General features: G+C 49.5%; 47 non-coding genes across 47 annotated transcripts; all 47 read right to left on the bottom strand.

The window, feature by feature from the left end:
• Window positions 1-39: 39 nt before the first annotated feature.
• Window positions 40-150, bottom strand: trnal-caa (transfer RNA leucine (anticodon CAA)). The gene is made up of 2 exons: window positions 113-150; window positions 40-85 (listed from the first exon to the last, which is right to left on the bottom strand). It is a non-coding gene; the product is annotated as a tRNA-Leu (tRNA).
• Window positions 151-353: 203 nt separating this feature from the next.
• trnac-gca (transfer RNA cysteine (anticodon GCA)) lies at window positions 354-425 on the bottom strand. The gene has a single exon. It is a non-coding gene; the product is annotated as a tRNA-Cys (tRNA).
• Window positions 426-799: 374 nt separating this feature from the next.
• Window positions 800-910, bottom strand: trnal-caa (transfer RNA leucine (anticodon CAA)). The gene is made up of 2 exons: window positions 873-910; window positions 800-845 (listed from the first exon to the last, which is right to left on the bottom strand). It is a non-coding gene; the product is annotated as a tRNA-Leu (tRNA).
• A 201-nt stretch (window positions 911-1,111) lies between these two features.
• trnac-gca (transfer RNA cysteine (anticodon GCA)) lies at window positions 1,112-1,183 on the bottom strand. The gene has a single exon. It is a non-coding gene; the product is annotated as a tRNA-Cys (tRNA).
• Window positions 1,184-1,557: 374 nt separating this feature from the next.
• On the bottom strand, window positions 1,558-1,668 carry trnal-caa (transfer RNA leucine (anticodon CAA)). Its single transcript has 2 exons — window positions 1,631-1,668; window positions 1,558-1,603 (listed from the first exon to the last, which is right to left on the bottom strand). It is a non-coding gene; the product is annotated as a tRNA-Leu (tRNA).
• A 203-nt stretch (window positions 1,669-1,871) lies between these two features.
• Window positions 1,872-1,943, bottom strand: trnac-gca (transfer RNA cysteine (anticodon GCA)). Its single transcript has one exon. It is a non-coding gene; the product is annotated as a tRNA-Cys (tRNA).
• Window positions 1,944-2,317: 374 nt separating this feature from the next.
• On the bottom strand, window positions 2,318-2,428 carry trnal-caa (transfer RNA leucine (anticodon CAA)). Its single transcript has 2 exons — window positions 2,391-2,428; window positions 2,318-2,363 (listed from the first exon to the last, which is right to left on the bottom strand). It is a non-coding gene; the product is annotated as a tRNA-Leu (tRNA).
• A 201-nt stretch (window positions 2,429-2,629) lies between these two features.
• On the bottom strand, window positions 2,630-2,701 carry trnac-gca (transfer RNA cysteine (anticodon GCA)). Its single transcript has one exon. It is a non-coding gene; the product is annotated as a tRNA-Cys (tRNA).
• A 374-nt stretch (window positions 2,702-3,075) lies between these two features.
• trnal-caa (transfer RNA leucine (anticodon CAA)) lies at window positions 3,076-3,186 on the bottom strand. The gene is made up of 2 exons: window positions 3,149-3,186; window positions 3,076-3,121 (listed from the first exon to the last, which is right to left on the bottom strand). It is a non-coding gene; the product is annotated as a tRNA-Leu (tRNA).
• Window positions 3,187-3,389: 203 nt separating this feature from the next.
• trnac-gca (transfer RNA cysteine (anticodon GCA)) lies at window positions 3,390-3,461 on the bottom strand. The gene has a single exon. It is a non-coding gene; the product is annotated as a tRNA-Cys (tRNA).
• A 374-nt stretch (window positions 3,462-3,835) lies between these two features.
• On the bottom strand, window positions 3,836-3,946 carry trnal-caa (transfer RNA leucine (anticodon CAA)). Its single transcript has 2 exons — window positions 3,909-3,946; window positions 3,836-3,881 (listed from the first exon to the last, which is right to left on the bottom strand). It is a non-coding gene; the product is annotated as a tRNA-Leu (tRNA).
• A 201-nt stretch (window positions 3,947-4,147) lies between these two features.
• trnac-gca (transfer RNA cysteine (anticodon GCA)) lies at window positions 4,148-4,219 on the bottom strand. The gene has a single exon. It is a non-coding gene; the product is annotated as a tRNA-Cys (tRNA).
• A 374-nt stretch (window positions 4,220-4,593) lies between these two features.
• Window positions 4,594-4,704, bottom strand: trnal-caa (transfer RNA leucine (anticodon CAA)). Its single transcript has 2 exons — window positions 4,667-4,704; window positions 4,594-4,639 (listed from the first exon to the last, which is right to left on the bottom strand). It is a non-coding gene; the product is annotated as a tRNA-Leu (tRNA).
• Window positions 4,705-4,907: 203 nt separating this feature from the next.
• Window positions 4,908-4,979, bottom strand: trnac-gca (transfer RNA cysteine (anticodon GCA)). The gene has a single exon. It is a non-coding gene; the product is annotated as a tRNA-Cys (tRNA).
• Window positions 4,980-5,353: 374 nt separating this feature from the next.
• trnal-caa (transfer RNA leucine (anticodon CAA)) lies at window positions 5,354-5,464 on the bottom strand. The gene is made up of 2 exons: window positions 5,427-5,464; window positions 5,354-5,399 (listed from the first exon to the last, which is right to left on the bottom strand). It is a non-coding gene; the product is annotated as a tRNA-Leu (tRNA).
• A 201-nt stretch (window positions 5,465-5,665) lies between these two features.
• On the bottom strand, window positions 5,666-5,737 carry trnac-gca (transfer RNA cysteine (anticodon GCA)). The gene has a single exon. It is a non-coding gene; the product is annotated as a tRNA-Cys (tRNA).
• A 374-nt stretch (window positions 5,738-6,111) lies between these two features.
• trnal-caa (transfer RNA leucine (anticodon CAA)) lies at window positions 6,112-6,222 on the bottom strand. The gene is made up of 2 exons: window positions 6,185-6,222; window positions 6,112-6,157 (listed from the first exon to the last, which is right to left on the bottom strand). It is a non-coding gene; the product is annotated as a tRNA-Leu (tRNA).
• A 203-nt stretch (window positions 6,223-6,425) lies between these two features.
• trnac-gca (transfer RNA cysteine (anticodon GCA)) lies at window positions 6,426-6,497 on the bottom strand. The gene has a single exon. It is a non-coding gene; the product is annotated as a tRNA-Cys (tRNA).
• A 374-nt stretch (window positions 6,498-6,871) lies between these two features.
• trnal-caa (transfer RNA leucine (anticodon CAA)) lies at window positions 6,872-6,982 on the bottom strand. The gene is made up of 2 exons: window positions 6,945-6,982; window positions 6,872-6,917 (listed from the first exon to the last, which is right to left on the bottom strand). It is a non-coding gene; the product is annotated as a tRNA-Leu (tRNA).
• Window positions 6,983-7,183: 201 nt separating this feature from the next.
• Window positions 7,184-7,255, bottom strand: trnac-gca (transfer RNA cysteine (anticodon GCA)). The gene has a single exon. It is a non-coding gene; the product is annotated as a tRNA-Cys (tRNA).
• A 374-nt stretch (window positions 7,256-7,629) lies between these two features.
• Window positions 7,630-7,740, bottom strand: trnal-caa (transfer RNA leucine (anticodon CAA)). Its single transcript has 2 exons — window positions 7,703-7,740; window positions 7,630-7,675 (listed from the first exon to the last, which is right to left on the bottom strand). It is a non-coding gene; the product is annotated as a tRNA-Leu (tRNA).
• A 203-nt stretch (window positions 7,741-7,943) lies between these two features.
• trnac-gca (transfer RNA cysteine (anticodon GCA)) lies at window positions 7,944-8,015 on the bottom strand. The gene has a single exon. It is a non-coding gene; the product is annotated as a tRNA-Cys (tRNA).
• Window positions 8,016-8,389: 374 nt separating this feature from the next.
• trnal-caa (transfer RNA leucine (anticodon CAA)) lies at window positions 8,390-8,500 on the bottom strand. Its single transcript has 2 exons — window positions 8,463-8,500; window positions 8,390-8,435 (listed from the first exon to the last, which is right to left on the bottom strand). It is a non-coding gene; the product is annotated as a tRNA-Leu (tRNA).
• Window positions 8,501-8,701: 201 nt separating this feature from the next.
• On the bottom strand, window positions 8,702-8,773 carry trnac-gca (transfer RNA cysteine (anticodon GCA)). Its single transcript has one exon. It is a non-coding gene; the product is annotated as a tRNA-Cys (tRNA).
• A 374-nt stretch (window positions 8,774-9,147) lies between these two features.
• Window positions 9,148-9,258, bottom strand: trnal-caa (transfer RNA leucine (anticodon CAA)). The gene is made up of 2 exons: window positions 9,221-9,258; window positions 9,148-9,193 (listed from the first exon to the last, which is right to left on the bottom strand). It is a non-coding gene; the product is annotated as a tRNA-Leu (tRNA).
• Window positions 9,259-9,459: 201 nt separating this feature from the next.
• Window positions 9,460-9,531, bottom strand: trnac-gca (transfer RNA cysteine (anticodon GCA)). The gene has a single exon. It is a non-coding gene; the product is annotated as a tRNA-Cys (tRNA).
• A 374-nt stretch (window positions 9,532-9,905) lies between these two features.
• trnal-caa (transfer RNA leucine (anticodon CAA)) lies at window positions 9,906-10,016 on the bottom strand. Its single transcript has 2 exons — window positions 9,979-10,016; window positions 9,906-9,951 (listed from the first exon to the last, which is right to left on the bottom strand). It is a non-coding gene; the product is annotated as a tRNA-Leu (tRNA).
• A 203-nt stretch (window positions 10,017-10,219) lies between these two features.
• Window positions 10,220-10,291, bottom strand: trnac-gca (transfer RNA cysteine (anticodon GCA)). Its single transcript has one exon. It is a non-coding gene; the product is annotated as a tRNA-Cys (tRNA).
• A 374-nt stretch (window positions 10,292-10,665) lies between these two features.
• Window positions 10,666-10,776, bottom strand: trnal-caa (transfer RNA leucine (anticodon CAA)). Its single transcript has 2 exons — window positions 10,739-10,776; window positions 10,666-10,711 (listed from the first exon to the last, which is right to left on the bottom strand). It is a non-coding gene; the product is annotated as a tRNA-Leu (tRNA).
• Window positions 10,777-10,977: 201 nt separating this feature from the next.
• trnac-gca (transfer RNA cysteine (anticodon GCA)) lies at window positions 10,978-11,049 on the bottom strand. The gene has a single exon. It is a non-coding gene; the product is annotated as a tRNA-Cys (tRNA).
• Window positions 11,050-11,423: 374 nt separating this feature from the next.
• trnal-caa (transfer RNA leucine (anticodon CAA)) lies at window positions 11,424-11,534 on the bottom strand. Its single transcript has 2 exons — window positions 11,497-11,534; window positions 11,424-11,469 (listed from the first exon to the last, which is right to left on the bottom strand). It is a non-coding gene; the product is annotated as a tRNA-Leu (tRNA).
• Window positions 11,535-11,735: 201 nt separating this feature from the next.
• trnac-gca (transfer RNA cysteine (anticodon GCA)) lies at window positions 11,736-11,807 on the bottom strand. Its single transcript has one exon. It is a non-coding gene; the product is annotated as a tRNA-Cys (tRNA).
• Window positions 11,808-12,181: 374 nt separating this feature from the next.
• trnal-caa (transfer RNA leucine (anticodon CAA)) lies at window positions 12,182-12,292 on the bottom strand. Its single transcript has 2 exons — window positions 12,255-12,292; window positions 12,182-12,227 (listed from the first exon to the last, which is right to left on the bottom strand). It is a non-coding gene; the product is annotated as a tRNA-Leu (tRNA).
• Window positions 12,293-12,495: 203 nt separating this feature from the next.
• trnac-gca (transfer RNA cysteine (anticodon GCA)) lies at window positions 12,496-12,567 on the bottom strand. The gene has a single exon. It is a non-coding gene; the product is annotated as a tRNA-Cys (tRNA).
• Window positions 12,568-12,941: 374 nt separating this feature from the next.
• Window positions 12,942-13,052, bottom strand: trnal-caa (transfer RNA leucine (anticodon CAA)). Its single transcript has 2 exons — window positions 13,015-13,052; window positions 12,942-12,987 (listed from the first exon to the last, which is right to left on the bottom strand). It is a non-coding gene; the product is annotated as a tRNA-Leu (tRNA).
• Window positions 13,053-13,253: 201 nt separating this feature from the next.
• Window positions 13,254-13,325, bottom strand: trnac-gca (transfer RNA cysteine (anticodon GCA)). Its single transcript has one exon. It is a non-coding gene; the product is annotated as a tRNA-Cys (tRNA).
• Window positions 13,326-13,699: 374 nt separating this feature from the next.
• trnal-caa (transfer RNA leucine (anticodon CAA)) lies at window positions 13,700-13,810 on the bottom strand. The gene is made up of 2 exons: window positions 13,773-13,810; window positions 13,700-13,745 (listed from the first exon to the last, which is right to left on the bottom strand). It is a non-coding gene; the product is annotated as a tRNA-Leu (tRNA).
• Window positions 13,811-14,013: 203 nt separating this feature from the next.
• Window positions 14,014-14,085, bottom strand: trnac-gca (transfer RNA cysteine (anticodon GCA)). The gene has a single exon. It is a non-coding gene; the product is annotated as a tRNA-Cys (tRNA).
• Window positions 14,086-14,459: 374 nt separating this feature from the next.
• Window positions 14,460-14,570, bottom strand: trnal-caa (transfer RNA leucine (anticodon CAA)). The gene is made up of 2 exons: window positions 14,533-14,570; window positions 14,460-14,505 (listed from the first exon to the last, which is right to left on the bottom strand). It is a non-coding gene; the product is annotated as a tRNA-Leu (tRNA).
• Window positions 14,571-14,771: 201 nt separating this feature from the next.
• trnac-gca (transfer RNA cysteine (anticodon GCA)) lies at window positions 14,772-14,843 on the bottom strand. Its single transcript has one exon. It is a non-coding gene; the product is annotated as a tRNA-Cys (tRNA).
• Window positions 14,844-15,217: 374 nt separating this feature from the next.
• trnal-caa (transfer RNA leucine (anticodon CAA)) lies at window positions 15,218-15,328 on the bottom strand. The gene is made up of 2 exons: window positions 15,291-15,328; window positions 15,218-15,263 (listed from the first exon to the last, which is right to left on the bottom strand). It is a non-coding gene; the product is annotated as a tRNA-Leu (tRNA).
• Window positions 15,329-15,531: 203 nt separating this feature from the next.
• Window positions 15,532-15,603, bottom strand: trnac-gca (transfer RNA cysteine (anticodon GCA)). The gene has a single exon. It is a non-coding gene; the product is annotated as a tRNA-Cys (tRNA).
• Window positions 15,604-15,977: 374 nt separating this feature from the next.
• trnal-caa (transfer RNA leucine (anticodon CAA)) lies at window positions 15,978-16,088 on the bottom strand. Its single transcript has 2 exons — window positions 16,051-16,088; window positions 15,978-16,023 (listed from the first exon to the last, which is right to left on the bottom strand). It is a non-coding gene; the product is annotated as a tRNA-Leu (tRNA).
• Window positions 16,089-16,289: 201 nt separating this feature from the next.
• On the bottom strand, window positions 16,290-16,361 carry trnac-gca (transfer RNA cysteine (anticodon GCA)). Its single transcript has one exon. It is a non-coding gene; the product is annotated as a tRNA-Cys (tRNA).
• Window positions 16,362-16,735: 374 nt separating this feature from the next.
• Window positions 16,736-16,846, bottom strand: trnal-caa (transfer RNA leucine (anticodon CAA)). The gene is made up of 2 exons: window positions 16,809-16,846; window positions 16,736-16,781 (listed from the first exon to the last, which is right to left on the bottom strand). It is a non-coding gene; the product is annotated as a tRNA-Leu (tRNA).
• Window positions 16,847-17,049: 203 nt separating this feature from the next.
• Window positions 17,050-17,121, bottom strand: trnac-gca (transfer RNA cysteine (anticodon GCA)). Its single transcript has one exon. It is a non-coding gene; the product is annotated as a tRNA-Cys (tRNA).
• Window positions 17,122-17,495: 374 nt separating this feature from the next.
• Window positions 17,496-17,606, bottom strand: trnal-caa (transfer RNA leucine (anticodon CAA)). The gene is made up of 2 exons: window positions 17,569-17,606; window positions 17,496-17,541 (listed from the first exon to the last, which is right to left on the bottom strand). It is a non-coding gene; the product is annotated as a tRNA-Leu (tRNA).
• Window positions 17,607-17,614: the final 8 nt, after the last annotated feature.

The raw sequence follows: 17,614 nt of genomic DNA, 5'->3' as shown, positions 1-17,614 counted from the left end.
GCGATGGGTCTGTCCATTGCCACTTCAAATAAAAGCCCATGTCAGAAGTGGGATTCGAACCCACGCCTCCATTCGGAGACCAGAAATCCCTTGCCTGAGGAAGGCACGTCGCCTTGAGTCTGGCGCCTTAGACCGCTCGGCCATCCTGACTGGCAGAGCTAAAGTGAGACGAGCTGCTCGCAGCTTGTGTTTTTTGCGGTGGAGACTGAGGAGACACATTTTCAGCAGTCCTTTCATTTTCAGTTGAAGCATTTGCTTTCAGGTCACGGAGTGACCACTTTACCAGGCTGACACAAAAACGGCAAAACAGTTAGGCAAACGGATTTGCGCACGCCAGCTTGCGAGCATGTTTGAGGGGGCACCAGGATTTGAACCTGGGACCTCTTGATCTGCAGTCAAATGCTCTACCACTGAGCTATACCCCCTGCACAGCGAGTGGGAGCAGACTGTCGCTTATTTTGTATCAAACTGCGGCTGAAACGCCCTCAACACTGCTGAACTCAAGCATTTCTTTTACCTGTCTGACTGTCTTCACTCTCTGGAGTGGCAAAGGCACCGCTCTCAACTGAATGCAATTACACCTTGTGCCAGAATTTTGGGTGGTAGCAAAAATAGTCAGGTCTGTAGTAAAAGGGCAGATTTCATTTTGTTCCTTTGAGTAAAATCAGCTAACCTTCCATGGAGGACTTGATGTTGGAAAATAGCCAGTCAGCCTCACCGGTGTCCATTTTGAGGTCTTTTCTCGCACAACCACTTCCCTGCGATGGGTCTGTCCATTGCCACTTCAAATAAAAGCCCATGTCAGAAGTGGGATTCGAACCCACGCCTCCATTCGGAGACCAGAAATCCCTTGCCTGAGGAAGGCACGTCGCCTTGAGTCTGGCGCCTTAGACCGCTCGGCCATCCTGACTGGCAGAGCTAAAGTGAGACGAGCTGCTCGCAGCTTGTGTTTTTTGCGGAGGAGACTGAGGAGACACATTTTCAGCAGTCCTTTCATTTTCAGTTGAAGCATTTGCTTTCAGGTCACGGAGTGACCACTTTACCAGGCTGACACAAAACGGCAAAACAGTTAGGCAAACGGATTTGGTACGCCAGCTTGCGAGCATGTTTGAGGGGGCACCAGGATTTGAACCTGGGACCTCTTGATCTGCAGTCAAATGCTCTACCACTGAGCTATACCCCCTGCACAGCGAGTCGGAGCAGACTGTCGCTTATTTTGTATCACACTGCGGCTGAAACGCCCTCAACACTGCTGAACTCAAGCATTTCTTTTACCTGTCTGACTGTCTTCACTCTCTGGAGTGGCAAAGGCACCGCTCTCAACTGAATGCAATTACACCTTGTGCCAGAATTTTGGGTGGTAGCAAAAATAGTCAGGTCTGTAGTAAAAGGGCAGATTTCATTTTGTTCCTTTGAGTAAAATCAGCTAATATTCCATGGAGGACTTGATGTTGGAAAATAGCCAGTCAGCCTCACCGGTGTCCATTTTGACGTCTTTTCTCGCACAACCACTTCCCTGCGATGGGTCTGTCCATTGCCACTTCAAATAAAAGCCCATGTCAGAAGTGGGATTCGAACCCACGCCTCCATTCGGAGACCAGAAATCCCTTGCCTGAGGAAGGCACGTCGCCTTGAGTCTGGCGCCTTAGACCGCTCGGCCATCCTGACTGGCAGAGCTAAAGTGAGACGAGCTGCTCGCAGCTTGTGTTTTTTGCGGTGGAGACTGAGGAGACACATTTTCAGCAGTCCTTTCATTTTCAGTTGAAGCATTTGCTTTCAGGTCACGGAGTGACCACTTTACCAGGCTGACACAAAAACGGCAAAACAGTTAGGCAAACGGATTTGCGCACGCCAGCTTGCGAGCATGTTTGAGGGGGCACCAGGATTTGAACCTGGGACCTCTTGATCTGCAGTCAAATGCTCTACCACTGAGCTATACCCCCTGCACAGCGAGTGGGAGCAGACTGTCGCTTATTTTGTATCAAACTGCGGCTGAAACGCCCTCAACACTGCTGAACTCAAGCATTTCTTTTACCTGTCTGACTGTCTTCACTCTCTGGAGTGGCAAAGGCACCGCTCTCAACTGAATGCAATTACACCTTGTGCCAGAATTTTGGGTGGTAGCAAAAATAGTCAGGTCTGTAGTAAAAGGGCAGATTTCATTTTGTTCCTTTGAGTAAAATCAGCTAACCTTCCATGGAGGACTTGATGTTGGAAAATAGCCAGTCAGCCTCACCGGTGTCCATTTTGAGGTCTTTTCTCGCACAACCACTTCCCTGCGATGGGTCTGTCCATTGCCACTTCAAATAAAAGCCCATGTCAGAAGTGGGATTCGAACCCACGCCTCCATTCGGAGACCAGAAATCCCTTGCCTGAGGAAGGCACGTCGCCTTGAGTCTGGCGCCTTAGACCGCTCGGCCATCCTGACTGGCAGAGCTAAAGTGAGACGAGCTGCTCGCAGCTTGTGTTTTTTGCGGAGGAGACTGAGGAGACACATTTTCAGCAGTCCTTTCATTTTCAGTTGAAGCATTTGCTTTCAGGTCACGGAGTGACCACTTTACCAGGCTGACACAAAACGGCAAAACAGTTAGGCAAACGGATTTGGTACGCCAGCTTGCGAGCATGTTTGAGGGGGCACCAGGATTTGAACCTGGGACCTCTTGATCTGCAGTCAAATGCTCTACCACTGAGCTATACCCCCTGCACAGCGAGTCGGAGCAGACTGTCGCTTATTTTGTATCACACTGCGGCTGAAACGCCCTCAACACTGCTGAACTCAAGCATTTCTTTTACCTGTCTGACTGTCTTCACTCTCTGGAGTGGCAAAGGCACCGCTCTCAACTGAATGCAATTACACCTTGTGCCAGAATTTTGGGTGGTAGCAAAAATAGTCAGGTCTGTAGTAAAAGGGCAGATTTCATTTTGTTCCTTTGAGTAAAATCAGCTAATATTCCATGGAGGACTTGATGTTGGAAAATAGCCAGTCAGCCTCACCGGTGTCCATTTTGAGGTCTTTTCTCGCACAACCACTTCCCTGCGATGGGTCTGTCCATTGCCACTTCAAATAAAAGCCCATGTCAGAAGTGGGATTCGAACCCACGCCTCCATTCGGAGACCAGAAATCCCTTGCCTGAGGAAGGCACGTCGCCTTGAGTCTGGCGCCTTAGACCGCTCGGCCATCCTGACTGGCAGAGCTAAAGTGAGACGAGCTGCTCGCAGCTTGTGTTTTTTGCGGTGGAGACTGAGGAGACACATTTTCAGCAGTCCTTTCATTTTCAGTTGAAGCATTTGCTTTCAGGTCACGGAGTGACCACTTTACCAGGCTGACACAAAAACGGCAAAACAGTTAGGCAAACGGATTTGCGCACGCCAGCTTGCGAGCATGTTTGAGGGGGCACCAGGATTTGAACCTGGGACCTCTTGATCTGCAGTCAAATGCTCTACCACTGAGCTATACCCCCTGCACAGCGAGTGGGAGCAGACTGTCGCTTATTTTGTATCAAACTGCGGCTGAAACGCCCTCAACACTGCTGAACTCAAGCATTTCTTTTACCTGTCTGACTGTCTTCACTCTCTGGAGTGGCAAAGGCACCGCTCTCAACTGAATGCAATTACACCTTGTGCCAGAATTTTGGGTGGTAGCAAAAATAGTCAGGTCTGTAGTAAAAGGGCAGATTTCATTTTGTTCCTTTGAGTAAAATCAGCTAACCTTCCATGGAGGACTTGATGTTGGAAAATAGCCAGTCAGCCTCACCGGTGTCCATTTTGAGGTCTTTTCTCGCACAACCACTTCCCTGCGATGGGTCTGTCCATTGCCACTTCAAATAAAAGCCCATGTCAGAAGTGGGATTCGAACCCACGCCTCCATTCGGAGACCAGAAATCCCTTGCCTGAGGAAGGCACGTCGCCTTGAGTCTGGCGCCTTAGACCGCTCGGCCATCCTGACTGGCAGAGCTAAAGTGAGACGAGCTGCTCGCAGCTTGTGTTTTTTGCGGAGGAGACTGAGGAGACACATTTTCAGCAGTCCTTTCATTTTCAGTTGAAGCATTTGCTTTCAGGTCACGGAGTGACCACTTTACCAGGCTGACACAAAACGGCAAAACAGTTAGGCAAACGGATTTGGTACGCCAGCTTGCGAGCATGTTTGAGGGGGCACCAGGATTTGAACCTGGGACCTCTTGATCTGCAGTCAAATGCTCTACCACTGAGCTATACCCCCTGCACAGCGAGTCGGAGCAGACTGTCGCTTATTTTGTATCACACTGCGGCTGAAACGCCCTCAACACTGCTGAACTCAAGCATTTCTTTTACCTGTCTGACTGTCTTCACTCTCTGGAGTGGCAAAGGCACCGCTCTCAACTGAATGCAATTACACCTTGTGCCAGAATTTTGGGTGGTAGCAAAAATAGTCAGGTCTGTAGTAAAAGGGCAGATTTCATTTTGTTCCTTTGAGTAAAATCAGCTAATATTCCATGGAGGACTTGATGTTGGAAAATAGCCAGTCAGCCTCACCGGTGTCCATTTTGACGTCTTTTCTCGCACAACCACTTCCCTGCGATGGGTCTGTCCATTGCCACTTCAAATAAAAGCCCATGTCAGAAGTGGGATTCGAACCCACGCCTCCATTCGGAGACCAGAAATCCCTTGCCTGAGGAAGGCACGTCGCCTTGAGTCTGGCGCCTTAGACCGCTCGGCCATCCTGACTGGCAGAGCTAAAGTGAGACGAGCTGCTCGCAGCTTGTGTTTTTTGCGGTGGAGACTGAGGAGACACATTTTCAGCAGTCCTTTCATTTTCAGTTGAAGCATTTGCTTTCAGGTCACGGAGTGACCACTTTACCAGGCTGACACAAAAACGGCAAAACAGTTAGGCAAACGGATTTGCGCACGCCAGCTTGCGAGCATGTTTGAGGGGGCACCAGGATTTGAACCTGGGACCTCTTGATCTGCAGTCAAATGCTCTACCACTGAGCTATACCCCCTGCACAGCGAGTGGGAGCAGACTGTCGCTTATTTTGTATCAAACTGCGGCTGAAACGCCCTCAACACTGCTGAACTCAAGCATTTCTTTTACCTGTCTGACTGTCTTCACTCTCTGGAGTGGCAAAGGCACCGCTCTCAACTGAATGCAATTACACCTTGTGCCAGAATTTTGGGTGGTAGCAAAAATAGTCAGGTCTGTAGTAAAAGGGCAGATTTCATTTTGTTCCTTTGAGTAAAATCAGCTAACCTTCCATGGAGGACTTGATGTTGGAAAATAGCCAGTCAGCCTCACCGGTGTCCATTTTGAGGTCTTTTCTCGCACAACCACTTCCCTGCGATGGGTCTGTCCATTGCCACTTCAAATAAAAGCCCATGTCAGAAGTGGGATTCGAACCCACGCCTCCATTCGGAGACCAGAAATCCCTTGCCTGAGGAAGGCACGTCGCCTTGAGTCTGGCGCCTTAGACCGCTCGGCCATCCTGACTGGCAGAGCTAAAGTGAGACGAGCTGCTCGCAGCTTGTGTTTTTTGCGGAGGAGACTGAGGAGACACATTTTCAGCAGTCCTTTCATTTTCAGTTGAAGCATTTGCTTTCAGGTCACGGAGTGACCACTTTACCAGGCTGACACAAAACGGCAAAACAGTTAGGCAAACGGATTTGGTACGCCAGCTTGCGAGCATGTTTGAGGGGGCACCAGGATTTGAACCTGGGACCTCTTGATCTGCAGTCAAATGCTCTACCACTGAGCTATACCCCCTGCACAGCGAGTCGGAGCAGACTGTCGCTTATTTTGTATCACACTGCGGCTGAAACGCCCTCAACACTGCTGAACTCAAGCATTTCTTTTACCTGTCTGACTGTCTTCACTCTCTGGAGTGGCAAAGGCACCGCTCTCAACTGAATGCAATTACACCTTGTGCCAGAATTTTGGGTGGTAGCAAAAATAGTCAGGTCTGTAGTAAAAGGGCAGATTTCATTTTGTTCCTTTGAGTAAAATCAGCTAATATTCCATGGAGGACTTGATGTTGGAAAATAGCCAGTCAGCCTCACCGGTGTCCATTTTGACGTCTTTTCTCGCACAACCACTTCCCTGCGATGGGTCTGTCCATTGCCACTTCAAATAAAAGCCCATGTCAGAAGTGGGATTCGAACCCACGCCTCCATTCGGAGACCAGAAATCCCTTGCCTGAGGAAGGCACGTCGCCTTGAGTCTGGCGCCTTAGACCGCTCGGCCATCCTGACTGGCAGAGCTAAAGTGAGACGAGCTGCTCGCAGCTTGTGTTTTTTGCGGTGGAGACTGAGGAGACACATTTTCAGCAGTCCTTTCATTTTCAGTTGAAGCATTTGCTTTCAGGTCACGGAGTGACCACTTTACCAGGCTGACACAAAAACGGCAAAACAGTTAGGCAAACGGATTTGCGCACGCCAGCTTGCGAGCATGTTTGAGGGGGCACCAGGATTTGAACCTGGGACCTCTTGATCTGCAGTCAAATGCTCTACCACTGAGCTATACCCCCTGCACAGCGAGTGGGAGCAGACTGTCGCTTATTTTGTATCAAACTGCGGCTGAAACGCCCTCAACACTGCTGAACTCAAGCATTTCTTTTACCTGTCTGACTGTCTTCACTCTCTGGAGTGGCAAAGGCACCGCTCTCAACTGAATGCAATTACACCTTGTGCCAGAATTTTGGGTGGTAGCAAAAATAGTCAGGTCTGTAGTAAAAGGGCAGATTTCATTTTGTTCCTTTGAGTAAAATCAGCTAACCTTCCATGGAGGACTTGATGTTGGAAAATAGCCAGTCAGCCTCACCGGTGTCCATTTTGAGGTCTTTTCTCGCACAACCACTTCCCTGCGATGGGTCTGTCCATTGCCACTTCAAATAAAAGCCCATGTCAGAAGCGGGATTCGAACCCACGCCTCCATTCGGAGACCAGAAATCCCTTGCCTGAGGAAGGCACGTCGCCTTGAGTCTGGCGCCTTAGACCGCTCGGCCATCCTGACTGGCAGAGCTAAAGTGAGACGAGCTGCTCGCAGCTTGTGTTTTTTGCGGAGGAGACTGAGGAGACACATTTTTAGCAGTCCTTTCATTTTCAGTTGAAGCATTTGCTTTCAGGTCACGGAGTGACCACTTTACCAGGCTGACACAAAACGGCAAAACAGTTAGGCAAACGGATTTGGTACGCCAGCTTGCGAGCATGTTTGAGGGGGCACCAGGATTTGAACCTGGGACCTCTTGATCTGCAGTCAAATGCTCTACCACTGAGCTATACCCCCTGCACAGCGAGTCGGAGCAGACTGTCGCTTATTTTGTATCACACTGCGGCTGAAACGCCCTCAACACTGCTGAACTCAAGCATTTCTTTTACCTGTCTGACTGTCTTCACTCTCTGGAGTGGCAAAGGCACCGCTCTCAACTGAATGCAATTACACCTTGTGCCAGAATTTTGGGTGGTAGCAAAAATAGTCAGGTCTGTAGTAAAAGGGCAGATTTCATTTTGTTCCTTTGAGTAAAATCAGCTAATATTCCATGGAGGACTTGATGTTGGAAAATAGCCAGTCAGCCTCACCGGTGTCCATTTTGACGTCTTTTCTCGCACAACCACTTCCCTGCGATGGGTCTGTCCATTGCCACTTCAAATAAAAGCCCATGTCAGAAGTGGGATTCGAACCCACGCCTCCATTCGGAGACCAGAAATCCCTTGCCTGAGGAAGGCACGTCGCCTTGAGTCTGGCGCCTTAGACCGCTCGGCCATCCTGACTGGCAGAGCTAAAGTGAGACGAGCTGCTCGCAGCTTGTGTTTTTTGCGGTGGAGACTGAGGAGACACATTTTCAGCAGTCCTTTCATTTTCAGTTGAAGCATTTGCTTTCAGGTCACGGAGTGACCACTTTACCAGGCTGACACAAAAACGGCAAAACAGTTAGGCAAACGGATTTGCGCACGCCAGCTTGCGAGCATGTTTGAGGGGGCACCAGGATTTGAACCTGGGACCTCTTGATCTGCAGTCAAATGCTCTACCACTGAGCTATACCCCCTGCACAGCGAGTGGGAGCAGACTGTCGCTTATTTTGTATCAAACTGCGGCTGAAACGCCCTCAACACTGCTGAACTCAAGCATTTCTTTTACCTGTCTGACTGTCTTCACTCTCTGGAGTGGCAAAGGCACCGCTCTCAACTGAATGCAATTACACCTTGTGCCAGAATTTTGGGTGGTAGCAAAAATAGTCAGGTCTGTAGGAAAAGGGCAGATTTCATTTTGTTCCTTTGAGTAAAATCAGCTAACCTTCCATGGAGGACTTGATGTTGGAAAATAGCCAGTCAGCCTCACCGGTGTCCATTTTGAGGTCTTTTCTCGCACAACCACTTCCCTGCGATGGGTCTGTCCATTGCCACTTCAAATAAAAGCCCATGTCAGAAGTGGGATTCGAACCCACGCCTCCATTCGGAGACCAGAAATCCCTTGCCTGAGGAAGGCACGTCGCCTTGAGTCTGGCGCCTTAGACCGCTCGGCCATCCTGACTGGCAGAGCTAAAGTGAGACGAGCTGCTCGCAGCTTGTGTTTTTTGCGGAGGAGACTGAGGAGACACATTTTCAGCAGTCCTTTCATTTTCAGTTGAAGCATTTGCTTTCAGGTCACGGAGTGACCACTTTACCAGGCTGACACAAAACGGCAAAACAGTTAGGCAAACGGATTTGGTACGCCAGCTTGCGAGCATGTTTGAGGGGGCACCAGGATTTGAACCTGGGACCTCTTGATCTGCAGTCAAATGCTCTACCACTGAGCTATACCCCCTGCACAGCGAGTCGGAGCAGACTGTCGCTTATTTTGTATCACACTGCGGCTGAAACGCCCTCAACACTGCTGAACTCAAGCATTTCTTTTACCTGTCTGACTGTCTTCACTCTCTGGAGTGGCAAAGGCACCGCTCTCAACTGAATGCAATTACACCTTGTGCCAGAATTTTGGGTGGTAGCAAAAATAGTCAGGTCTGTAGTAAAAGGGCAGATTTCATTTTGTTCCTTTGAGTAAAATCAGCTAATATTCCATGGAGGACTTGATGTTGGAAAATAGCCAGTCAGCCTCACCGGTGTCCATTTTGACGTCTTTTCTCGCACAACCACTTCCCTGCGATGGGTCTGTCCATTGCCACTTCAAATAAAAGCCCATGTCAGAAGTGGGATTCGAACCCACGCCTCCATTCGGAGACCAGAAATCCCTTGCCTGAGGAAGGCACGTCGCCTTGAGTCTGGCGCCTTAGACCGCTCGGCCATCCTGACTGGCAGAGCTAAAGTGAGACGAGCTGCTCGCAGCTTGTGTTTTTTGCGGAGGAGACTGAGGAGACACATTTTCAGCAGTCCTTTCATTTTCAGTTGAAGCATTTGCTTTCAGGTCACGGAGTGACCACTTTACCAGGCTGACACAAAACGGCAAAACAGTAAGGCAAACGGATTTGGTACGCCAGCTTGCGAGCATGTTTGAGGGGGCACCAGGATTTGAACCTGGGACCTCTTGATCTGCAGTCAAATGCTCTACCACTGAGCTATACCCCCTGCACAGCGAGTCGGAGCAGACTGTCGCTTATTTTGTATCACACTGCGGCTGAAACGCCCTCAACACTGCTGAACTCAAGCATTTCTTTTACCTGTCTGACTGTCTTCACTCTCTGGAGTGGCAAAGGCACCGCTCTCAACTGAATGCAATTACACCTTGTGCCAGAATTTTGGGTGGTAGCAAAAATAGTCAGGTCTGTAGTAAAAGGGCAGATTTCATTTTGTTCCTTTGAGTAAAATCAGCTAATATTCCATGGAGGACTTGATGTTGGAAAATAGCCAGTCAGCCTCACCGGTGTCCATTTTGACGTCTTTTCTCGCACAACCACTTCCCTGCGATGGGTCTGTCCATTGCCACTTCAAATAAAAGCCCATGTCAGAAGTGGGATTCGAACCCACGCCTCCATTCGGAGACCAGAAATCCCTTGCCTGAGGAAGGCACGTCGCCTTGAGTCTGGCGCCTTAGACCGCTCGGCCATCCTGACTGGCAGAGCTAAAGTGAGACGAGCTGCTCGCAGCTTGTGTTTTTTGCGGTGGAGACTGAGGAGACACATTTTCAGCAGTCCTTTCATTTTCAGTTGAAGCATTTGCTTTCAGGTCACGGAGTGACCACTTTACCAGGCTGACACAAAAACGGCAAAACAGTTAGGCAAACGGATTTGCGCACGCCAGCTTGCGAGCATGTTTGAGGGGGCACCAGGATTTGAACCTGGGACCTCTTGATCTGCAGTCAAATGCTCTACCACTGAGCTATACCCCCTGCACAGCGAGTGGGAGCAGACTGTCGCTTATTTTGTATCAAACTGCGGCTGAAACGCCCTCAACACTGCTGAACTCAAGCATTTCTTTTACCTGTCTGACTGTCTTCACTCTCTGGAGTGGCAAAGGCACCGCTCTCAACTGAATGCAATTACACCTTGTGCCAGAATTTTGGGTGGTAGCAAAAATAGTCAGGTCTGTAGGAAAAGGGCAGATTTCATTTTGTTCCTTTGAGTAAAATCAGCTAACCTTCCATGGAGGACTTGATGTTGGAAAATAGCCAGTCAGCCTCACCGGTGTCCATTTTGAGGTCTTTTCTCGCACAACCACTTCCCTGCGATGGGTCTGTCCATTGCCACTTCAAATAAAAGCCCATGTCAGAAGTGGGATTCGAACCCACGCCTCCATTCGGAGACCAGAAATCCCTTGCCTGAGGAAGGCACGTCGCCTTGAGTCTGGCGCCTTAGACCGCTCGGCCATCCTGACTGGCAGAGCTAAAGTGAGACGAGCTGCTCGCAGCTTGTGTTTTTTGCGGAGGAGACTGAGGAGACACATTTTCAGCAGTCCTTTCATTTTCAGTTGAAGCATTTGCTTTCAGGTCACGGAGTGACCACTTTACCAGGCTGACACAAAACGGCAAAACAGTTAGGCAAACGGATTTGGTACGCCAGCTTGCGAGCATGTTTGAGGGGGCACCAGGATTTGAACCTGGGACCTCTTGATCTGCAGTCAAATGCTCTACCACTGAGCTATACCCCCTGCACAGCGAGTCGGAGCAGACTGTCGCTTATTTTGTATCACACTGCGGCTGAAACGCCCTCAACACTGCTGAACTCAAGCATTTCTTTTACCTGTCTGACTGTCTTCACTCTCTGGAGTGGCAAAGGCACCGCTCTCAACTGAATGCAATTACACCTTGTGCCAGAATTTTGGGTGGTAGCAAAAATAGTCAGGTCTGTAGTAAAAGGGCAGATTTCATTTTGTTCCTTTGAGTAAAATCAGCTAATATTCCATGGAGGACTTGATGTTGGAAAATAGCCAGTCAGCCTCACCGGTGTCCATTTTGACGTCTTTTCTCGCACAACCACTTCCCTGCGATGGGTCTGTCCATTGCCACTTCAAATAAAAGCCCATGTCAGAAGTGGGATTCGAACCCACGCCTCCATTCGGAGACCAGAAATCCCTTGCCTGAGGAAGGCACGTCGCCTTGAGTCTGGCGCCTTAGACCGCTCGGCCATCCTGACTGGCAGAGCTAAAGTGAGACGAGCTGCTCGCAGCTTGTGTTTTTTGCGGAGGAGACTGAGGAGACACATTTTCAGCAGTCCTTTCATTTTCAGTTGAAGCATTTGCTTTCAGGTCACGGAGTGACCACTTTACCAGGCTGACACAAAACGGCAAAACAGTTAGGCAAACGGATTTGGTACGCCAGCTTGCGAGCATGTTTGAGGGGGCACCAGGATTTGAACCTGGGACCTCTTGATCTGCAGTCAAATGCTCTACCACTGAGCTATACCCCCTGCACAGCGAGTCGGAGCAGACTGTCGCTTATTTTGTATCACACTGCGGCTGAAACGCCCTCAACACTGCTGAACTCAAGCATTTCTTTTACCTGTCTGACTGTCTTCACTCTCTGGAGTGGCAAAGGCACCGCTCTCAACTGAATGCAATTACACCTTGTGCCAGAATTTTGGGTGGTAGCAAAAATAGTCAGGTCTGTAGTAAAAGGGCAGATTTCATTTTGTTCCTTTGAGTAAAATCAGCTAATATTCCATGGAGGACTTGATGTTGGAAAATAGCCAGTCAGCCTCACCGGTGTCCATTTTGAGGTCTTTTCTCGCACAACCACTTCCCTGCGATGGGTCTGTCCATTGCCACTTCAAATAAAAGCCCATGTCAGAAGTGGGATTCGAACCCACGCCTCCATTCGGAGACCAGAAATCCCTTGCCTGAGGAAGGCACGTCGCCTTGAGTCTGGCGCCTTAGACCGCTCGGCCATCCTGACTGGCAGAGCTAAAGTGAGACGAGCTGCTCGCAGCTTGTGTTTTTTGCGGTGGAGACTGAGGAGACACATTTTCAGCAGTCCTTTCATTTTCAGTTGAAGCATTTGCTTTCAGGTCACGGAGTGACCACTTTACCAGGCTGACACAAAAACGGCAAAACAGTTAGGCAAACGGATTTGCGCACGCCAGCTTGCGAGCATGTTTGAGGGGGCACCAGGATTTGAACCTGGGACCTCTTGATCTGCAGTCAAATGCTCTACCACTGAGCTATACCCCCTGCACAGCGAGTGGGAGCAGACTGTCGCTTATTTTGTATCAAACTGCGGCTGAAACGCCCTCAACACTGCTGAACTCAAGCATTTCTTTTACCTGTCTGACTGTCTTCACTCTCTGGAGTGGCAAAGGCACCGCTCTCAACTGAATGCAATTACACCTTGTGCCAGAATTTTGGGTGGTAGCAAAAATAGTCAGGTCTGTAGTAAAAGGGCAGATTTCATTTTGTTCCTTTGAGTAAAATCAGCTAATATTCCATGGAGGACTTGATGTTGGAAAATAGCCAGTCAGCCTCACCGGTGTCCATTTTGACGTCTTTTCTCGCACAACCACTTCCCTGCGATGGGTCTGTCCATTGCCACTTCAAATAAAAGCCCATGTCAGAAGTGGGATTCGAACCCACGCCTCCATTCGGAGACCAGAAATCCCTTGCCTGAGGAAGGCACGTCGCCTTGAGTCTGGCGCCTTAGACCGCTCGGCCATCCTGACTGGCAGAGCTAAAGTGAGACGAGCTGCTCGCACCTTGTGTTTTTTGCGGAGGAGACTGAGGAGACACATTTTCAGCAGTCCTTTCATTTTCAGTTGAAGCATTTGCTTTCAGGTCACGGAGTGACCACTTTACCAGGCTGACACAAAACGGCAAAACAGTTAGGCAAACGGATTTGGTACGCCAGCTTGCGAGCATGTTTGAGGGGGCACCAGGATTTGAATCTGGGACCTCTTGATCTGCAGTCAAATGCTCTACCACTTAGCTATACCCCCTGCACAGCGAGTTGGAGCAGACTGTCGCTTATTTTGTATCACACTGCGGCTGAAACGCCCTCAACACTGCTGAACTCAAGCATTTCTTTTACCTGTCTGACTGTCTTCACTCTCTGGAGTGGCAAAGGCACCGCTCTCAACTGAATGCAATTACACCTTGTGCCAGAATTTTGGGTGGTAGCAAAAATAGTCAGGTCTGTAGTAAAAGGGCAGATTTCATTTTGTTCCTTTGAGTAAAATCAGCTAATATTCCATGGAGGACTTGATGTTGGAAAATAGCCAGTCAGCCTCACCGGTGTCCATTTTGACGTCTTTTCTCGCACAACCACTTCCCTGCGATGGGTCTGTCCATTGCCACTTCAAATAAAAGCCCATGTCAGAAGTGGGATTCGAACCCACGCCTCCATTCGGAGACCAGAAATCCCTTGCCTGAGGAAGGCACGTCGCCTTGAGTCTGGCGCCTTAGACCGCTCGGCCATCCTGACTGGCAGAGCTAAAGTGAGACGAGCTGCTCGCAGCTTGTGTTTTTTGCGGTGGAGACTGAGGAGACACATTTTCAGCAGTCCTTTCATTTTCAGTTGAAGCATTTGCTTTCAGGTCACGGAGTGACCACTTTACCAGGCTGACACAAAAACGGCAAAACAGTTAGGCAAACGGATTTGCGCACGCCAGCTTGCGAGCATGTTTGAGGGGGCACCAGGATTTGAACCTGGGACCTCTTGATCTGCAGTCAAATGCTCTACCACTGAGCTATACCCCCTGCACAGCGAGTGGGAGCAGACTGTCGCTTATTTTGTATCAAACTGCGGCTGAAACGCCCTCAACACTGCTGAACTCAAGCATTTCTTTTACCTGTCTGACTGTCTTCACTCTCTGGAGTGGCAAAGGCACCGCTCTCAACTGAATGCAATTACACCTTGTGCCAGAATTTTGGGTGGTAGCAAAAATAGTCAGGTCTGTAGTAAAAGGGCAGATTTCATTTTGTTCCTTTGAGTAAAATCAGCTAACCTTCCATGGAGGACTTGATGTTGGAAAATAGCCAGTCAGCCTCACCGGTGTCCATTTTGAGGTCTTTTCTCGCACAACCACTTCCCTGCGATGGGTCTGTCCATTGCCACTTCAAATAAAAGCCCATGTCAGAAGTGGGATTCGAACCCACGCCTCCATTCGGAGACCAGAAATCCCTTGCCTGAGGAAGGCACGTCGCCTTGAGTCTGGCGCCTTAGACCGCTCGGCCATCCTGACTGGCAGAGCTAAAGTGAGACGAGCTGCTCGCAGCTTGTGTTTTTTGCGGAGGAGACTGAGGAGACACATTTTCAGCAGTCCTTTCATTTTCAGTTGAAGCATTTGCTTTCAGGTCACGGAGTGACCACTTTACCAGGCTGACACAAAACGGCAAAACAGTTAGGCAAACGGATTTGGTACGCCAGCTTGCGAGCATGTTTGAGGGGGCACCAGGATTTGAACCTGGGACCTCTTGATCTGCAGTCAAATGCTCTACCACTGAGCTATACCCCCTGCACAGCGAGTCGGAGCAGACTGTCGCTTATTTTGTATCACACTGCGGCTGAAACGCCCTCAACACTGCTGAACTCAAGCATTTCTTTTACCTGTCTGACTGTCTTCACTCTCTGGAGTGGCAAAGGCACCGCTCTCAACTGAATGCAATTACACCTTGTGCCAGAATTTTGGGTGGTAGCAAAAATAGTCAGGTCTGTAGTAAAAGGGCAGATTTCATTTTGTTCCTTTGAGTAAAATCAGCTAATATTCCATGGAGGACTTGATGTTGGAAAATAGCCAGTCAGCCTCACCGGTGTCCATTTTGACGTCTTTTCTCGCACAACCACTTCCCTGCGATGGGTCTGTCCATTGCCACTTCAAATAAAAGCCCATGTCAGAAGTGGGATTCGAACCCACGCCTCCATTCGGAGACCAGAAATCCCTTGCCTGAGGAAGGCACGTCGCCTTGAGTCTGGCGCCTTAGACCGCTCGGCCATCCTGACTGGCAGAGCTAAAGTGAGACGAGCTGCTCGCAGCTTGTGTTTTTTGCGGTGGAGACTGAGGAGACACATTTTCAGCAGTCCTTTCATTTTCAGTTGAAGCATTTGCTTTCAGGTCACGGAGTGACCACTTTACCAGGCTGACACAAAAACGGCAAAACAGTTAGGCAAACGGATTTGCGCACGCCAGCTTGCGAGCATGTTTGAGGGGGCACCAGGATTTGAACCTGGGACCTCTTGATCTGCAGTCAAATGCTCTACCACTGAGCTATACCCCCTGCACAGCGAGTGGGAGCAGACTGTCGCTTATTTTGTATCAAACTGCGGCTGAAACGCCCTCAACACTGCTGAACTCAAGCATTTCTTTTACCTGTCTGACTGTCTTCACTCTCTGGAGTGGCAAAGGCACCGCTCTCAACTGAATGCAATTACACCTTGTGCCAGAATTTTGGGTGGTAGCAAAAATAGTCAGGTCTGTAGGAAAAGGGCAGATTTCATTTTGTTCCTTTGAGTAAAATCAGCTAACCTTCCATGGAGGACTTGATGTTGGAAAATAGCCAGTCAGCCTCACCGGTGTCCATTTTGAGGTCTTTTCTCGCACAACCACTTCCCTGCGATGGGTCTGTCCATTGCCACTTCAAATAAAAGCCCATGTCAGAAGTGGGATTCGAACCCACGCCTCCATTCGGAGACCAGAAATCCCTTGCCTGAGGAAGGCACGTCGCCTTGAGTCTGGCGCCTTAGACCGCTCGGCCATCCTGACTGGCAGAGCTAAAGTGAGACGAGCTGCTCGCAGCTTGTGTTTTTTGCGGAGGAGACTGAGGAGACACATTTTCAGCAGTCCTTTCATTTTCAGTTGAAGCATTTGCTTTCAGGTCACGGAGTGACCACTTTACCAGGCTGACACAAAACGGCAAAACAGTTAGGCAAACGGATTTGGTACGCCAGCTTGCGAGCATGTTTGAGGGGGCACCAGGATTTGAACCTGGGACCTCTTGATCTGCAGTCAAATGCTCTACCACTGAGCTATACCCCCTGCACAGCGAGTCGGAGCAGACTGTCGCTTATTTTGTATCACACTGCGGCTGAAACGCCCTCAACACTGCTGAACTCAAGCATTTCTTTTACCTGTCTGACTGTCTTCACTCTCTGGAGTGGCAAAGGCACCGCTCTCAACTGAATGCAATTACACCTTGTGCCAGAATTTTGGGTGGTAGCAAAAATAGTCAGGTCTGTAGTAAAAGGGCAGATTTCATTTTGTTCCTTTGAGTAAAATCAGCTAATATTCCATGGAGGACTTGATGTTGGAAAATAGCCAGTCAGCCTCACCGGTGTCCATTTTGACGTCTTTTCTCGCACAACCACTTCCCTGCGATGGGTCTGTCCATTGCCACTTCAAATAAAAGCCCATGTCAGAAGTGGGATTCGAACCCACGCCTCCATTCGGAGACCAGAAATCCCTTGCCTGAGGAAGGCACGTCGCCTTGAGTCTGGCGCCTTAGACCGCTCGGCCATCCTGACTGGCAGAGCTAAAGTGAGACGAGCTGCTCGCAGCTTGTGTTTTTTGCGGTGGAGACTGAGGAGACACATTTTCAGCAGTCCTTTCATTTTCAGTTGAAGCATTTGCTTTCAGGTCACGGAGTGACCACTTTACCAGGCTGACACAAAAACGGCAAAACAGTTAGGCAAACGGATTTGCGCACGCCAGCTTGCGAGCATGTTTGAGGGGGCACCAGGATTTGAACCTGGGACCTCTTGATCTGCAGTCAAATGCTCTACCACTGAGCTATACCCCCTGCACAGCGAGTGGGAGCAGACTGTCGCTTATTTTGTATCAAACTGCGGCTGAAACGCCCTCAACACTGCTGAACTCAAGCATTTCTTTTACCTGTCTGACTGTCTTCACTCTCTGGAGTGGCAAAGGCACCGCTCTCAACTGAATGCAATTACACCTTGTGCCAGAATTTTGGGTGGTAGCAAAAATAGTCAGGTCTGTAGTAAAAGGGCAGATTTCATTTTGTTCCTTTGAGTAAAATCAGCTAACCTTCCATGGAGGACTTGATGTTGGAAAATAGCCAGTCAGCCTCACCGGTGTCCATTTTGAGGTCTTTTCTCGCACAACCACTTCCCTGCGATGGGTCTGTCCATTGCCACTTCAAATAAAAGCCCATGTCAGAAGTGGGATTCGAACCCACGCCTCCATTCGGAGACCAGAAATCCCTTGCCTGAGGAAGGCACGTCGCCTTGAGTCTGGCGCCTTAGACCGCTCGGCCATCCTGACTGGCAGAG

This window comes from Alosa pseudoharengus, unplaced genomic scaffold (genome assembly GCF_046254945.1).
Source record: "Alosa pseudoharengus isolate Yale_2024_CS ecotype anadromous, Long Island Sound unplaced genomic scaffold, YU_APseudo_1.1 YU_APseudo_1.1_scf_6, whole genome shotgun sequence".
Taxonomy (NCBI): Eukaryota; Metazoa; Chordata; class Actinopteri; order Clupeiformes; family Clupeidae; genus Alosa; species Alosa pseudoharengus.
The sequence above is the reverse complement of the archived record's forward strand: the minus strand, read 5'-3'. Positions and strand labels throughout refer to the sequence as shown.